Source organism: Canis lupus, chromosome 7, assembly GCF_011100685.1.
Source record: "Canis lupus familiaris isolate Mischka breed German Shepherd chromosome 7, alternate assembly UU_Cfam_GSD_1.0, whole genome shotgun sequence".
Classification (NCBI taxonomy): domain Eukaryota; kingdom Metazoa; phylum Chordata; class Mammalia; order Carnivora; family Canidae; genus Canis; species Canis lupus.
The window spans coordinates 20,096,679-20,113,687 of record NC_049228.1 but is presented as its reverse complement, the minus strand read 5'-3'; the positions used below and the strand labels follow the sequence as shown (position 1 = coordinate 20,113,687).

The 17,009-nt window shown below is 50.1% G+C and overlaps 1 protein-coding gene across 8 annotated transcripts in view; it reads left to right on the top strand.

Moving 5' to 3' along the window:
* The first annotated feature begins 2,415 nt into the window (after positions 1 to 2,415).
* FAM163A (family with sequence similarity 163 member A) overlaps positions 2,416 to 17,009 on the top strand; it is a 78,365-nt gene continuing 63,771 nt past the window's right edge. For 3 of the 8 annotated variants that reach the window (XR_005362028.1, XR_005362027.1, XM_038542341.1), the window contains exon 1: positions 2,417 to 2,664. The gene's annotated coding sequence lies outside the window, so the exon portion shown is untranslated. Of the gene's footprint in view, positions 2,672 to 3,006; positions 3,083 to 17,009 lie in introns of those variants that run through there. The other 5 variants (XM_038542343.1, XM_038542347.1, XM_038542345.1 and 2 more) reach the window with 4 other exon arrangements.

The following is a 17,009-nucleotide window of genomic DNA, read 5'->3' as shown; positions in this document are numbered from 1 at the left end:
TGGGGTCCCTGCATTATGTCTTAAAATTGCATTTGAATCTACAATTATCTCAAAATGAAAATTCTGTTTTAAAAAATAATTTCTGATCAAAAGATGAAGATTAGTGAGGAGGAGAAGATACCGGCAGTATATAATTGACAAAGGCAGACAGCTAAAATATACAAAGAACCTTTATGGATCAACAAGAAAAAAACCCTGATAACTCTGTAGAAAAATGGGTAAAGATTTGCATAGGCACTTCACAAAACAGAAAATTCAAATAGGCTCTAAACACATGTAAGGTGCACCATCTTATTGCTAATTGGGGATATGAAATGAAGATCACAATTTTGATATAATTACGCATCCACCAGATTGAGAAGAATTAGTAAGTCTAACAATATGGAATGCCTGAATGGCTCTGTGATTGTCTGCCTTCGGTTCAGGGTGTGATCCCAGGGTCCTGGGATCAAGTCCCACATGGGGGTCCCCACAAGGAGCCTGCTTCTCCCTCTGCCTAGGTTTCTGCCTCTCTGTGTCTCTCATGAATAAATAAAATCTTAAAAAAAAAGTCTAACAATACTATGCCTTGGCAAGGATGTGGAGCAATGGGGAGGAGTGTAAATTTTACGATCACTTTGGTAAACAAATTGGTATTATCTAATAAAGTTAAATATAGGCATGCCCTATGGCCCAGCAATTCTCCTGCAAGGTACATACTCTAAAGAAAAGTTTTCGTTTGGACACTGGGAGATATATACAAGAATGTGGTTAGAGTATGATTTGTAATAGCCCCAACTACAACTATATGCAACAAAAATAGATGACCTCACAAACACGACCAAGTGAAAGAGGCCAGATACATGCAAAAAAAATCCATGCCATTTAGAGAAAGTACATAACAAGCAAACTAAACAACAGTGTTTAGGCATGCATACATAAGGAAGCGATTACTGTGAAGCCAGGATGGCTGTTGCTTTAGGGCAGAAGGGAAGGGCTCAGGAAAAGGAATGGGGGCAAGTTATGGGGTGATGTCAATGACCTGGCTGAGTACACAGGTTTGGTTTATGATGATCGGTCAGGCTGTACCTGCCTTCACTTCTCTGTGTAATTGTGTATAACAAAATAACACATCTCTCCCCATTTCAGTTTTGCCTTTGAGAAGAAGTAATAGGAGGAAGGAATGTAGGTGTGAGGTTTGTGTGAGAAAAGGCAGCACATGAAGATCTGAGGTCAAAATTTAAAATCCACAGAGGGAAAACGTGAAGTATGGGAAGCAACAGTAAACCTGCTGGACGGATCAGGTGGGTACCTTGCCTTTGGATACATTCCTATTTTTTAAATAGTGCTTTAGGATTAATAAAGGTTGCTCCATCCAGGTGCTAAGTCTCTTACTCCTCTCCTTTACAAGCGGGACCTGGGCTGAGGGACCAATGTTTTGCTTTCTCTCATCTTGAAACACTGATACAGTGTTCACATTTGCTTTGAGTCCTCCAGACTGTCCAGAGTATGAGGAGGAAAACATATCTGATGTGGAGAACAACCTCCCCACCTCCCCGTGAGCATTCATTTGGGTGACCCTATTATCCCCCCCACCCCACGTCCCCTGTCTTCAGCCCAAGCCTGGAGGGCAGGGTCGGGGAAAAAAATGAACAGACCTGGAACAGGCAAAAGTTCCATACAGAGATGCTTTGGAGATGCCAAAAAGTGAGTTTCCTTCCATCTCGCCCTACCTTGTTCTCCAAGCAGATTCATGTCAGGACTTATCGGCGTTTGGGAGTACAGCACAGAAGCAACTTGTCGTTTGAAAACATCAAAGGGCGGTCATTTCAGAGAAGAAATAGCACGGTTAACGGGTTCTCCTCGCGTTGGGGGAGGAGACATTGCGTCTCCTTTCCTGCTAGATCTCGCCGTCACAATTCTAATTACTCATTTACTCCCTCCCTGCCCCGCTGCAGGACGGTGGCCCTCGACGGCGGGGCCATGCAGGTGTGCCGGGACTGCCAGGGACCGGGACCGGCCGGAAACAGGGAGCCCGCTGGGCCTTGCAGGAGGCTCTCCAGGCCAAGTCAGGGGCAGCGACACACCCTGGTCCTTCAAACTATCATTCTCGCAGGGTTTTCCGTGCTGGCCTTGGGGCTCTCGAAGTTCCCTGTGTGAGGCATTCCTAGGACTCGACTCCTGGGTTTACCTTTTTTTCTTTTTAGATTTTATTTATTTATTCATTCATGAGAACAGAGAGAGAGAGAGAGGCAGAGGGAGAAGCAGGCTCCACGCAGGGAGCCCGACGTGGGACTCGATCCCGGGTCCCCAGGATCACGCCCTGGGCTGCAGGCGGCGCTAAACCGCTGCGCCACCCGGGCTGCCCTGAGCTCACATTTCTAAGGCGAAAAGGCAGCGGAGCCAGGTCTGCGCCAGGCAGCGGCGCGCGCTGTGTGCCTTGGCTTCGCCCTCGGTCGAGCAGCCTGTCTGGCGGGGATTCTCCCGGACTGGGGCGGCGCCAATCAGGTGGCTCGGTACCTGCCCCCGCCCGGGCCACCTGGCGGGGCCATGAGGCTCTCGGCTCGGTGCGGGGCCAGTGCTCGGAGCGCCGGGGGACGCCGAGGAGCCTCGCGCGGGCAGCCCCGGGCCGGGGCGCTCGGAAGGACGCGGGAGTAGCCGCCGGCGCGGAGCTGCTCGGCCGCGGTAACGGGTCAGGGCGCTCCCCGAGCCCCGGTTCCGGGAAGGAGGACACGGAGGGGGGCGGGGGGCGGAGGGGGCGGGCCGAGGTCCCGGGGCGCCGGGCTCCGCGCGGCGAGTGCCGGCCCGGGGCGCACTTCCGAGGGCGCCTTAGCCCGGGGGCCGTGCGGGGCTGCGCGTGGCTCGGCGCTCGGCCCTCCCGCTCCGCGCCGGGAGCCGCGCGCCCCGAGGGGGTGGGGGGCGTCCCCGCCTCGGGGCCGGACTTGCCGGGTCCCTGTCTCCGCCCGCGGCTGCTGGGCGAGCGCCTTCCCCTGGCCGGAGCGCACACGGCTGCTGCGCCCCGGCGCCCGCGCCCGCCCCCGCCCGGAGCATGAGGCGGCCCGGGCCCGCGACGCTGCCCCCTCGGCCGGACCGCCCGGCGCGCGTGAGTGAGCGGGGCCGGGCTGAGCTCCGCGGGGGGGCGGGGGCGCGGGCGCGGGGCGCGGGCGGGGGCGCGGGGGGGCGGTGCGTCCGGGTTCCCCCGAGCGCCCCTGCACCTGCCGTGCAGCCTGGGCGCGGTGTGGCGCGGTTGGGCCGAAGTTTGACCGCGGGGGGGGGTGGGGGGCGAGGTGCGCTCGCGGCGCGGGGCGTCCGGGTCCCCGGCAGCCGGGGCCGCCCGTCACGCGGAAGCTCCGCTCGGCGGCGGGAGGAGGGCAGAGCGGGGCCTCGGGGGGCGCGAGCGGGGCGGGGGCGGGGGCGCGGGCGCGGGCGCGGATCTGGCTTCTCCGCCGGTGCCCTTGGGCTACAGTCACCTCCCGCGCGTTCCCATCACACCTGGGCGTTCCTTTTCTCTGGGTGAATTGTGGGGCCCGGGAAGTTTGCTCTTTCTAGCAAGTTGGGCCGGGCGGGAGGGCGTGGGGGCAGGCATCCAACCGCCGGCGGCCCCCGCCCCGCCCCGCCCCGCCCTCGCGCCCTGCCCGGGCCGCAGACCCCGGACCCTCCCCCAGCCCGGCCGCCTGGGTGGTCCCGGGTTGGAGCTGGGGATTCTCACCCGCAGGGCTGGGGGGGGCGGGGGCGGGCTGTCCAGTGTCACTGGCAGGAGTTGGCGTCTACGCAGTCGGATCTGTGCCCTGTCCTGTCCTCCAGTGGCCGAGCCAGGCCCACGTTTTATACAGTGTGAGGGACAAGTCATGATGGGGGCGGCGGGCTTCAGGTCTCACAAGTGCACTCCGCCTGAGATTCGCTGGGATTTGGAGTCTTCCCGGGGGTGGGGTGGGGGGAGGGTGGGCAGCAGCTTCCTTTCGGTTCTAATGAAGTACTTGGAATTACATTCAGCTCCTGCGCCTCTCCGGTTAAGCTGACAGAGGTGGATCAAGGGGAAGAAAGAGCAAAGGTGTATTCTCTGAGAGCAATGATAAGTTCTCAGACCTCTCTCCAGAGGTCCCAGCTCCAGTGCCTGCGAGGATCTAGACCAGCATATAGATCGGGGGGCGTGTTGGCACCCAGGGTGGATCAGGTGTGATGTTGGGCAAATCAGCTGCACCCTCCTCAGAGTAACACCCCCCCCCCCCGCCCACCCCCTACAGAGGAGCATGGCCATAATTTTTGCCACCTGGGGGATGAAATGAGAGAGGACCATGTGTGAATGAGAAAAGCATCTGAAATCCTTTGGGGGTGGGGGCAGGGCCTCTGTGTCACATGCATAGATGTGTGCATCTGTAGTTGTGGGCATCACGGGCATTCTTGCCAGAACTTGAAATTTGCATTGACTGACCTTATCCAAAATTGCTCTGGAAAAGCAGAATGGGCTCCAGTACTGGTGAGAGCAAGTCTCTCATACTTTGCTTGAGGATCTCTGTTTTGTCTCCAGTGGGCCCATCTGTAATTGGAAATGAGCTCTAGTTAGTCCAGAGAAGCTTCAGGCTGAGTGCAAACATCATCTGGCAATAGAGGAGCCCACCCTCACCCAGAGGCCCAGGCTGGGATTTTAGTGATGTCTCCCGATAACTTTGGAAGGAGGCTGGGGGTGGATCAGAGCAGAACCTGGGAATCCCCTAGCTGGCCTCTTAACAGACTGGCCCTGGCTGGGCCATTCCAGGTTTCATCAATTGTGAAAAGTGCCCTGAGGTTTAGAATCTGACCTGATGATCATTAACACTAATGAAAACTGCTACCACTTATTAAGTCCCTTCTCTGTGCCAGACACAAGGCCTTGCAAAATCAATATTATTATCCCCATATTTCATGTGAGGAGACTTGAGTTTGGGAGACGTTAAATAATTTGCTAAGAGCATAAAGCTAGTGAGTGACAGAGCCGTTCTGTGAAGCCAGGACGCCCAGTTCCAAAGTCCCTGCTCCTTCCACAGTGCCACTCTCCTCCTGTTAAGAACAGACACACATGTGGTAGCAGAAAATCCAGAGCCGTTGTGAATAAACATGTTATTTGTAGGTCCAAGAGATGATGTGGCCCTGTTAGGCCTTAGGGAAAGTGCTGGCCTGGTAAAACTGCATGCGCTCCATTCCTGTTCCCTTGAGGACTCGGGTTTAATCACAAAGGATTGATTCTTTAATATGTAAAGTGCAAACTGCAATGGCATTCTTATTTACCTTTCAGTTAGCAAACATCAAAAAAATTGGCAAGCTGCTGATGAAGTCCTGGAGAAACAGTCCCTTTCATATGTTGCTGTTGGAAGAGTAAAAGGGTACAACTTCTTTGCAGGGTGTTTTAGAAACATCTACCCAAATTAGAAGTGCCCATAGCATCCGGCTCAGTGGTTCCATCTTTAGGAATTGAGCTTGCCCTTATACTCACCCATGGGCACAAAGGCAGATGTACAGTATAGCATCATTTGAGCTACGAAAGAACAGTTTATGTGCTCATCCAAGAGGGACTTGTTAAATATCTTGTGGTACCTCCAGGTAGTTGAATATTGTCCTATTCATTCATTAAAAAAAAAAAAAAAAAAAAAAAGACTTAGGAAATTTTTCTATAACTGATAGGGAATGGTTTCCAAGATACATGGCTAAGTGGAAAATGTTCACAGAGGGTTTATATTATACTACTGTTTATGTTATGAAGGAGGAGGCAGAGAATTCCAAGATATTTGCTCCTATGTACATAACTAGATACAAAAAAATCTAGTGAGATCTGTTGCCTTCAGAGAGAGTAGACCTGTAAACCCTTCTGTACCCTTTTGGTTTTGAAATGTGTGAAAACGTTAACTATTTTAAAAAATCCTTTTTTCTTGCCCTGTGCCTGATAGGTTCCCTCAAACTCTTCTCCAGCTGAAGAGTGTGGGGTGATGCCCCCACCCTCAGGTTGCTTGAGAGGTTCCATTAGGTGGTGTAAAAGCCAAAGGGCCCTGAGAACACACAGGGCCCATAGGCTCTGGGCCATCCACAATTCCTTACCCAGATCGTGCTTGGAAAGCTGGAGGGAGAGGTGCCTTTAGACAGCTGGGAAGGCAAGATATGACCCTTGAGGCTTGAAAACAATATGAAGAAATAGAAACTATCCTTTTTATTGCCCTGATACTCCCCTACACAGGAGACACTGTCAGTGCCTGGACAGCCTTAAGAAAGGGAGCGGGAGGAGAGGTGTGGCTGCACATCAGTGAGGGCAGTAGGTCTGTTTCTGGTGTTACATTTGGACTTCAGAAAGGAGAGGAAGAGAGATACACTTGAAAGAAAAGTTTTGAAAATTGTGCTGGGGTCTAGGGCTGTATTGTCCCAGAGGAGGAAGGAAGGTTATTGATGCGGCTGTGGTGGCATCAATCAACGTGTCCCAGAACGTCCCTTTAGGTGCCTCCCGTCAGCACAGATGGCCTGGCTCAGCAACCCCCCCCCCCCCCCCACAGCCCCACCAGAAATCCCTTCTGCCCGTGATCAGATGATCACCCACCCTGGAAGCTGCCGGGGGTGCATGAAGGGCGTGGGGGCAAGTGTCAGGTCCTGCCTTCCCTCCTCCAGGTAAGACAGGCTGTTGAATGGCAGAGCAGGAGAAGAAAGACTTCGTGCCAGCCCCATGGCAAGGGGTCTTCCAGCACTGTTAGGTGGGAAGCCTTCAGAGGAGCACGAGGTACTCTGCTAAGCACTCTGCCTATATCATCTCACTTAATCTCCTGATCAGGTATGTGTGAGAGCCCAGGCTCTTTGCCATCAAGCAGCACCTTTCTGCTCGTCCTCCAGTGATTCTCCTTCTGGGCATAGCGGCCCTGCAGCGGGGGCACCTGAGCATTCCAGGTGCTCAGAGACTCAGTTTGGGTTATAACAGCATGTGGCTGAGGGTTACACACTTTGATGGATGAGCTGGAATATTTGCAGTCTGGATGGGTTTGTACAAGGCACAGTTCAGGGACAAAGCAGTCAGCATTCTTTGTTTGATTTCCATCTTTCCTGCTTCTGTCTCTGCGTGCACGTTAGGGCTGGACTCCGTGGACTGTGAGTGTGATCTTCCACGGAGACAGAGCGGGGGGAAAGGGAGGGGTTGTCTCTGCTTTGGCCCAGATACTAGTGGCAAGGAGACGCTTGGGAGGCGCTGTGTCTGTACCCAAGGAAGAAGGTGGGCAGGGTGGCTCCCCAAGCCCCAGGTCTGTGCAGGGAGTCTCTCTGCTGTTTGGCAAAAAGCAGTCTGAGAGCCAAGGGCCTGGCTCACTGTGAACCTTTCTCCTCCCACACAGCTCACTGGCTAGGGCTCACCTCTGACTCCCATTCCACTTCAAAAAGTAACCGCTTGAATTTTTCCCCAAATGAATTCTCGAGCAAGGGCAGCTGCTGCTTCTCTGTTCAGCTCTTGCCCACGGGGGTGAGAGCAAGAAGCTGGACTGGCCTTTCTGCTAAGGCTGCTAGAACCTAGTAGCCATGAGAGGGAAAGCCAGGTACCCCCCGCCCCCGAACTATTAAAAAAAAAAGTCACCTTATGACACAAAAATGTGGTGTTTATTAGCATAGCAAAATATTAGTGCAAGTGAGTATTGTTGAAGGTCCTGGGAAGACAGGAAGATGAGCAAGGCATGGTCACCGGCCTTGAGTTGTGCACAAGGCAGTGTGGGAGAGGACCACTCACTTCAGCAGCAGGACCCTGCAGGCCAAAGTAGTAACTGCTAAGTAGAGCTACAGATGACATTGCGTCACGTGGAGGGGGGCTAAAGTGAACCCCGGGCTGGCCCCTGTAATTCCAGGAGACTGTTAAGGACTTTTGAGGGGGAAGTGAGTTTTGAGCTGGGCTTTGAAGGTTAAGTACAATTTTGATGGACAAGCTCCGGAGAAAGGGCAGAAGAGGCCAAGAGAATGGGTTTTGGTAGGATATGGGGTGTTTAAAGATACATTAATATCATATTATTTACTCAGGTTCTGCCGCAGACACAATACATGGCATTTTCAGGTGTTTACAGAGTAGAACTGTTTATATCCCCATAAAATAGGTAATCACTATGGTTTTTTTTTTTTTTTGGTGGTAAAATCGACAGGGCCTGATGATGGATAGATATTAGAAGTGATTCCCACAAGTGCAAGAATATAAAGCTATATTGTGTTTATATCAGGTTCATTTCACTTGCTAAAATAACAATGGATGGTAGCTTCCGTATATGCAGTTGACATTTCTGTTGCATCAGAGCACCGCAGGACCATGAGCTTCCCAGCGGAGAGGCAGCAGAGCACTAGGAAGGGGATTCAAGTTGTGTCCCAGCATTTTGTTCTTTTGTTTATTCACTCATGTATTCACTCGTTCATTTATTCCTACATGCAACAAAGATGATCCACGTGCCTGGGCCAAGTGCTGGGCTGGCTAGGGAGAGAGAGAGAGAGAGAGAGAGAGAGAAAAGAGAAAGCCATGGTCCCTGTAGTCCCTAGGAGCTTGCAGTACGTGGAGAGATCACAGGAGAAGGTGACAAATGCCATCATAAAAATAGCAATGAAGGGCTGTGGGAAGACATAATATGTGCTCAATAAATGCTGGTTGCCAAAACGAATAAACAACTTGATAACCACTACCAGATACCACCAAGAGAACAAATTAGACGGCTAAAAATATTTCTTTGGCTTTGGCCAGTGGGTCTCAAACACTTGTTCATGTTGTGAAGCCTATGGCAACCACGGTGCTTTCTGGAGAATACCACACAATTTTAAAATGGCTGAATACGTAGTTTTGAACTAAGTCAGAGAGCTGCTTCTGCTAGAATCTACCACAGGCATAGAGTAGCAGAAACCAAGTTTTGAGAAAGAAAACTTTACAAAAGACAAGCTTTAAATTGAGGATATCCTGTCAGCGAACTTTTTTTCTCTATGAATCAAGGAACGACTGCCAAGATTCTCCCAGTCCAGGAACCCCTCAGTCCAGCTGGTAGACACCAGGGATCCATGGGCACACAGTTTTGGCAGTGTGAAGGTTGTTGATGACTCTAGCAAGGGCAATTTCAGAAGAGTAATGAGGGCAGGAGCTAGATAGGATTACGTTGCATTTTCATGATGTCAGCCAAGTATTTACTGAATATCACAGGGGATACAGTGTGGAGGGGGAAAAACCCAGAACAGTCAAAGCCCAGCTCATGGAGCTTGAAGTCATTTGGGGAAACAAATCTGTCACAAAGTAAATGTAAAGTGACACTTATAAAAGCAATAAAGTAGAGGTCCATGGCATAATAAGGGTGCTTAATAGGAGGTCCGGGCTGCTCAGGAAGGACCTGGGAAGTCATCCTGGGGAAAATGATGGTTCAGCTGGAACCTGAAGAATGAGTAGGAGCACAGGAGGTGAGGGCAGTTTGGGAGCTGAGAAAGGGTATTCCAGGAATGGGGGAGGGGCATGGCTACAGCAGGCGTGGCATTTTGAGGTGTCCAAGGCCAGTGGACTGGGATGCAGAGAAAGAGAGGGAGAAATATATGAGGCGAGCAAGAGAGGCAGGAGGTAGCAAAAAAAAAAAAAAAAGAGAGAGAGAGAGAGAGAGAGAGAGGCAAGAGGGAGTCTTATCAGCCACAGTAGGGACTCTGGTGTTGATTCTAAAGCAACAGGTAATCACTGAAGTCCTTAAGCAGGATAGTGACACAGCCAGATTTCCCATTTCAGAAAGATCTCCATGACTGTAGAGTATGGATGGTATTTTGAGGTGGCCAAGGGAAGATCTAGGGAGACCAATCAGGAGATATTTGTTTGTACTGGGACATTAGTTGTGGGGATAGATAGAAGTAGATAGATTTGAGAACTTTAGAAGGTAGAATGGACAAGAAGTGATGGTTTGGATGTGAGAGGTGAGAGGGAAATATTGGGGATGAGCCCTAGGCTGCCAGCTTTGTCAGAGTGGATGGAGGCACCATTCCCTGAGACAGGAAACATGAGTTCAATCTCAGCACGTTGTACTTGAGGAGCCTTTGAACCATCTAAGTGGAGAGGTCAAGAAGCCAGGGGGAAATAGAGGCAGGAGTTTGGAGGAGAAGTCTGGGCAGGAGATGTACCTCCATAAGTTATCAACTTCCAGGGGTAAATGAAACCATGGTGTAGATGGGGCTGCCTAGGGAGGAAGGATAGGCATGGAAGAGAAAGGCCTGGGGATAGCTTTGAGTTAGGATGAGCCTAGAAAGTAAGCAGAGAAGGTGATCTAGAGAGACAGGAGAAGAGCCAGGAGGGAGAAATGTCATGAAACCCAAGGGCAGAGTGTTTCCTGCATAAGAGAAGAGGAAGCATAGGGGCTGCTGAGAAGTCCATTACAGTGAGGACCAGTAAAAGTCCATTGGCTTCAGAAACATAGAGATCACGGGTGATTTAAACAAGAGCTTCAGGGATGTGACGGGTAAGAGTCAGACTAGTTGGTGGAGGAGGAAGTGGACACTGAATGTATAAGTAAGTCTTTCCGAAGGTTTGGCTGTGATAGTTGGAGAGATGGGGTGATTTCGTTCTGTTTTAATGGGAGATGGTTGAGCACCTTTAAACATCAATGGGAAGGTTCCATTTGAATGGAGAAATAATTGGTTCAAGGAAGGGTAATTCATAATGGGAAGTTCCTAGGAGAATGGGTGGACAGCCTCAAACATGCAGGTGGAGGGAAGAAGAGGGGCCATTCTTTGGGATAACTGGACAGAAGAAGGGTAGGATGAGGGCAGATGAGGGTAGGTGGTGGAAGATGAGGATGTTGCTGTCTGATGGAGAGAAAGAAGGGCAGCTAGAGGAGAGGCAGGGTGGAGGAAGAAGTTTATTTCAGAATGGGGGTACTGAGGACGGTGAAGAGATAGGGTGAAGAAACTAGTGAGAGATGATACTATTGGAGCATTTATTAGCTGTAGGACATTGAACTCATTTTCTTATCTGTAAAACGGAAATAATCACCATGATGCTGACTCCATGGAGTTGTGCCTGGCACATAGAAAGTCATCAACAAATGTATGCTGCTGTTTTAACTTTTATTCTCACCATCAGTGGCTAGCACAGTGCTGAACACATAACTGGTTTTGGTATGGAATAGTCATCAATGCTCCCAGGTATTTGGTACATAAAAATTAGATGGACATCTCTCTATATACCACTTGTCTCTCTTCCCATCTGTGAAGCACCAGTTTCTTTAGTCTCTAGACAGTTGGAAGCTCTTTTGCTTCTTAATGCTGAGGGATTTATTTGTATGTGGTGCTGAGCCAGGGCAGATTCTATTAGGGGAGTTAAGCATATGGACAGGGCACTGGGCCAGGGTGAAAAGAGAAGAGGTTCAATTAATTCAGGAGCCCAGTCTCCTCTGACCTCATTGATATACAGAGGACAGGACTTCTGTGGACCTCACTCTTTCATTTCTTTTATAACATCCAGTAAAGCCAACTTTGAGCCAGACCTGCACCTGGGGCTGAGATACAAAGATGAATAAGAATCGTTCCTGTCCTTGTGATACTAATTTGATCAGATAAATGTTGTAATGACTATATCACATGCTGGGGAGCACAGGAGAAAGAGCCCCTAGCAGTGCCCAGACTAGGCAGGGAAGGCTTCCTGGTGAGGTAGTGTTTGAGCTGGAATGTCAAGATTAACATCTTTGTAGACCAGAATGGAAATAGATAAGGAACATCTTTGCAGACAAGAAGGGAAATCTTCTGGGCCTTCAAGGCACAGTTAGGCCCAAGAAGCTCAGGAAATGGTTTGGAGCAGGCAGGGGGCGGGTAGTGGAATGGAAACTGCATTTGGTCCCAGTAATGTCAGAACAGAAAATGCCAGGTGATGATGACAAGGTGAGACACTGGGCAGCAGGCTGGCTGTGGGATCTGGACTTGAACCTATAGGAGATATAGAGCCACTGTAGATTTTTGGACAGTGGCAGAGGGATTGGTCAGGAGACAGTGGTGATGGTCTAGATGAAACTGACCTGAGGACAATATCAGTGATATGATTCCAAGGTAGGGTCATGCTAGTGGGTGAGTGAAATGAAACTAAAAGCTGCTGACATTATGGAAGTCATGGAAATAAGAGGCGAAGGTGTTAGAGAGGCCATCCTTTTGCATATGGAGACTTTTAGGATGATAGAAGAACCTCAAATGAAAGGGAGACAGTTCCTAAAGTCCTCAGTGAGTGAAGGAGAGACAGTGATGGGGTTAAGGATAGACCAGAAGAATAATCAAATATCATGGACCTCAAAGGAATAAGGATTCTTGCAAAATAACAGAAATGAAACACTCTAGACTCTAATTCTAGAAGATGGAATAAACTCATGAAAAGATTGAACTGTTGCTTATTTCCAAGGTGAGATGGCCACCACAAAACAGGTGGAATCTATTTCCAAGCTGTTGGGCCACTGAGTACCACTTGAGGACACCATACAACATTACAAATGAGTGCCCACAGGTTTAAGACCTCAGAAATTGGCTGAGTCCTCATGATGACTCCACAATCCATGGTGGTGGTGTCTTTGGTGGAATCTCTTTCCCAGGCCTCCCAGAGAATCATTTCCAACCTCTTTCCTGAGGTTTGCTGATACCAAGAATGTCTTTCACTGTGTGGCAAAGGAGTTAGACACACATAACACCATTCACCTCAGGGGGCTGACGGTTTAGCACCAGGCTTCTCTTGGCAGATGGGTTTCATTTTTGACTTTTCTCTGCTGGCCATACTCTAGCCAGTGCTGTGCTGGGCACATTGGAGGAATCAGAAATATACCACACATGGTTCATGCCTTCAAAGATCTCATAGTCTAAATAGAAACGCCAGACTGATACACTGGGAACAGTAAGAGGCAATAAATACTATGTCTGGCTCAAGGGGTAGGTGGTTGGGCACACACGGGGGAATGCAACTGTCTAGTCAAGAGTTGGGAGGGATGGAAGAGAGAGTAAGGAATCTAAAATGACCTTCAGAGTTTGGAATGGGGGGTGGGTAGGCCTGGGGAGTGGTGGCGCCATTCTGAGAGACTGGGAAGTACAATGAAGGAGAGGCTCAGAGGGGCAGTAAAGAGCTCTGACTTGAAAATGGAGAGTTTGCAGGCTTATTTAGGTGGAGGCAGATGTGGAACTCAGTTGCCTTTGTTGATTTGAGTGTACGAAGTGTCAATGTTTAACAAACAGTTGATGAGGCAAATGAAGTCAATGGTAATAGAAAGATAGAGAAGGGATATACCCTAGAAACATTAAAGGGATGAGGTGGATAAGATTTGGTGGTTGAATGGATTTGAGGGGAGAGATGGAGGGAGGAGACTGGAGTGACTCACAAGTTACTGGGCTTAGGGACTGGGTGGATGATGGTACCACTGATTAGGAGGAGGAAAAGCACTTTTCCCCACCACAGTGCTGGGGAAAGAGCAGGTAAAATGATGAAGTCTGTTTGAGACCATTCGAATTAAGGATTCCTGTGGGATAGCCAAGTATGCAATGTCTAGGAGCCACTTAGTGGTACAAGTCTGAAACCTAGATTTCAGTCTAGTGACATAGCTGTGGGCATCGTCCACGGACAGGTGAGGGCCTAAGGCAGGCATGGGGTGGGGAGACAGCGAAGGAATCTCGGCAAAGGCTCATGTTTATGAGGGGAGTGGTCTGGAGGGGACAGTCTCTGAGGGAATGGTCCGGCTGAGTTGAACCAGATGAGGTAGTACTACAAGTGGTTAAGATGGAAAGTTAAGGGATAAAGAGTTTCAAGTAGGTGTCGGTAGCCCTTGGTAGATTCTTCGGGAGGGGCAACACGGAGGTCATTGAAGACCTTTGTCAGAAGTGATTTCAGAGTAGTGGTTGGGAGTTTCAGTCAATTCACAATGAATGAGTTACGAGAAAATAGAGACGCAAGTATACACAGACATTCGAGGAGTTTTGCTGTGAAGGGCAGAGAAATGCAGCAATATTTGGGTGATTATTGTGAGGATGTGGAGACATCAAGTGTAGATTTATATTCCTAGCTTTGTTGGGAAAGAGAAAAGAGACAGTTGGGACAACAGGTGGAGGGGGATGTGAGGAGAAGCAATGGGTTGTTTTTTGGAGTGGAAGAAACTCGACCATGTTCATGGGCTGAGGGGATAGAGCCAAAAGGCGAAGTGAGAAAGTACACTCAGGGAGAATATTCAATGGAGCCTAGACTGGAAAGAGAGGGAAGAGGTAGGATATGGACCACAGGTAGGAGGATGGACTGACCAGGACGGAAGAAGTTTTCAGCATTTAGATACAGAGGAAAGAGGATGAGCATTGGTGTAATCCTGGATAAGACTTTGGGTTGGGCTAGGGATGGGGCCAAGAAGACCAAGGTTCACCCTTGGTGGGTGTCAGTACCCTCCATGATGTCGACAAGGTTGTATGAAGAGGATGGGGGTCCGATGGGGAGCATGAGAAGAAGGGCGAAGGTATGGAACAGTCTCTGGGGGGACCGGAAATGTTGTATATTAAAGGCTTAATGTTTTTGAGCCAAGACAACTGAACAGTGGTGATTGTGTGGACAGTGGTTTGGGGGAGAATTTGGAGGAGCACCCTCAGGGTGTTTCTGAGCATGTTAAATTTGAGACAGTGGCATGAAATCCATACCAAGTCCTACGGGTGATGAGTGTATCTCAGGGGTATGTGGGTGTTTAAAGCCAGCGTCCTCTCGAGCCTCCAGACTGTGAACAGAGCTGTTTCACCCAGCTGCTGGGCAGCATCTCTCCTCAGACCGGGTGGTAGAACCAACGAGAAGTGCTGGAACATGCTGTAGGCATCTCTGAACCCCGGCCGATATGGGCTCCTAGGTGTTGCTACTGTTACTGGATTCTTGATACCTTGGTAACTGGAAGGGCATGGGGAAAGGTAGGCTAGCTGAGGACTCTTCTTGTAGCTGCCCCCCGCACTCCCCCCCCCCCCCCCCCCCGCCATGTCTCTATTAACAAAGCAGTGCTCAGAGAACATGCTGATCTGCTCCGGGCAGAATTCTTATTTGGATTTCAGAGCTTTCCTCAATCAGATTGTCTCTCCCAATGTTTCCCTACTGGCAGGCACATGCTAACTCCATCTTCTGGATCCTTTAGAATCTAGATGAAGGTATTTTACTACAATGTTTGGGGAGAACAAGCTGCAGTTTCTTGGAAACAGGCTTTTAGTGGGTTAGGAGAAGACCAACAGAAGGAAGAAGCAAGCTAACGCTCCACTCCCACCCCGTCAGCCTTTCCCTCCACGCTATCTGCGTGTGTGCTCAGGCTTCCACCCTACCTCTCACCTCCCCTTACTCAGCAAGTTTGAGCGCATGTGAGGGGCACAGAGATTCTCTGTCTCCAGAGACACCGCAAATATTTCCTTCTCCCTTTCCTCTCCTTACCTCATTCGCCACCTCATCGGAGTTCCTGGCCTTATGTACATCCATCCATCTGTCTGGGACCAATTTTAAAGAGGTATGAGTTGGTAGGGCCATGGAGGTGGCCTCAGTTATGTGCTTTCTTCTCAGATGGCGAATGGCCACTTGTTGGAGTTCCTTGAGTTCCCCACCTCTGGGGCTGCTCCAGCCCCTCCCTTAAGACATCCAGACTGCCCCACAGTCTAATGACTAAAGGGGAGGATGCCTGGCACAGCAGGGACCCCTTCCTGCCAGCTCCACTGCTAGGGTGGGCATCAGTTCTGATTGGTCGCAATGTGCTCCACTGGTTGTTAAACAGTTTTCATGACACTCCTCATCGCCTCTGTTTTTTTCCACCCAGCTCTATCTGGAGGCTCACTGTGTGTCAGACACTGAGCTGGGTGCTGGAGATTAAATGGTGAACAAAGCAGGTGAGGTCCCTGGCTTTGTGGGACCCACAGTCTTGAGCAGTATTTCTCAGTCTAATCACTGTCGACAGTTCTTTGCTGTGGGGGGCTGTCCTGTGTGTTGTGGGGCCCTGAGAAGCATCCCTGGCTTCTACACACTAGATGCCAGCAGCACCCTCCCCTGTTGCGACCGCAGGAAAAATATATCTAGACATTGCTGAATGTCCCTTTGGGGGACAAAATGCCCCCTCCCCCACTGAGAGGATAAAAAGTATTCTCAAACAATGGATCACTAAGTATAAAGATGCTCTGGAAAAAAAAAAAATGAGCAAGTACCATCATAGAGAATGAAAGGAGACTTATTTTAGGTTCATTTATGAAGCCAGGCCTCCTGAGTGAAGTAGGCCTGAAGCCGAAGCCTTTGGGATAAAGAGGAGCCTGTCATGTGAGGTGTGACAGACTGAACAGGCCTGACAAGAGAAGATTCCCAACACCAGAAAGGGCTTTGGCCATTTGAAGAACAGAAGGAAGGCTCGTTGGCCGAGGCCTGCAGATCAAAGGGAAGAGCGGTGCAAGGGGAACCTGGACAGGTAGGGAGGGGCTAGGTTATGTAGGGCCTCGTCAACAGTGCTGGTTTCAGAGTATCCAGATATCTGTGCCGTGTTGTAAGTAGGAAAGAGATAGGCACAGATTGATGTTTGAAGCAGATCACCCATCTGCTGAGTGGCAGCCAGGCAGGAGACGGAGGGTAGCCTGGAGCCCATTAGTAGGGACAGAGGGCCCTAGATCAATTTGAGATTTGCCCCCCTGGCTTGAGATGTCTCACAGATTTTGGTCATATCCACAGGTTGGCAGTACTAGTACCCGGACCACCTTGACTTTCTTCGGTAGCATTTATTGATTGCCTGCCTCCCACCCACCTTGTAAGACACTGACCGGGGCAGCTCCAAGTCAAGTAGGGACAGCAGACACAGTGCAGAGTGCAGAGGTGCATGACCCTCTAGGCCTGAGGAGCTGTGGCAGCTGTGGAGGGAGAGCTAATCCGGCCTGGGAGAGGGCGAAGGGCAGGGAGACCTGGACGAGGTGACACCTAAAGCAATTAAAAAAAAAAAAGATTTTCTTTATTTATTCATGAGAGACACAGAGGTAGAGGCAGAGACATAGGTAGAGGGAGAAGCAGGCTCCCTGGAGGGAGCCTGATGTGGGACTTGATCCCAGGATCA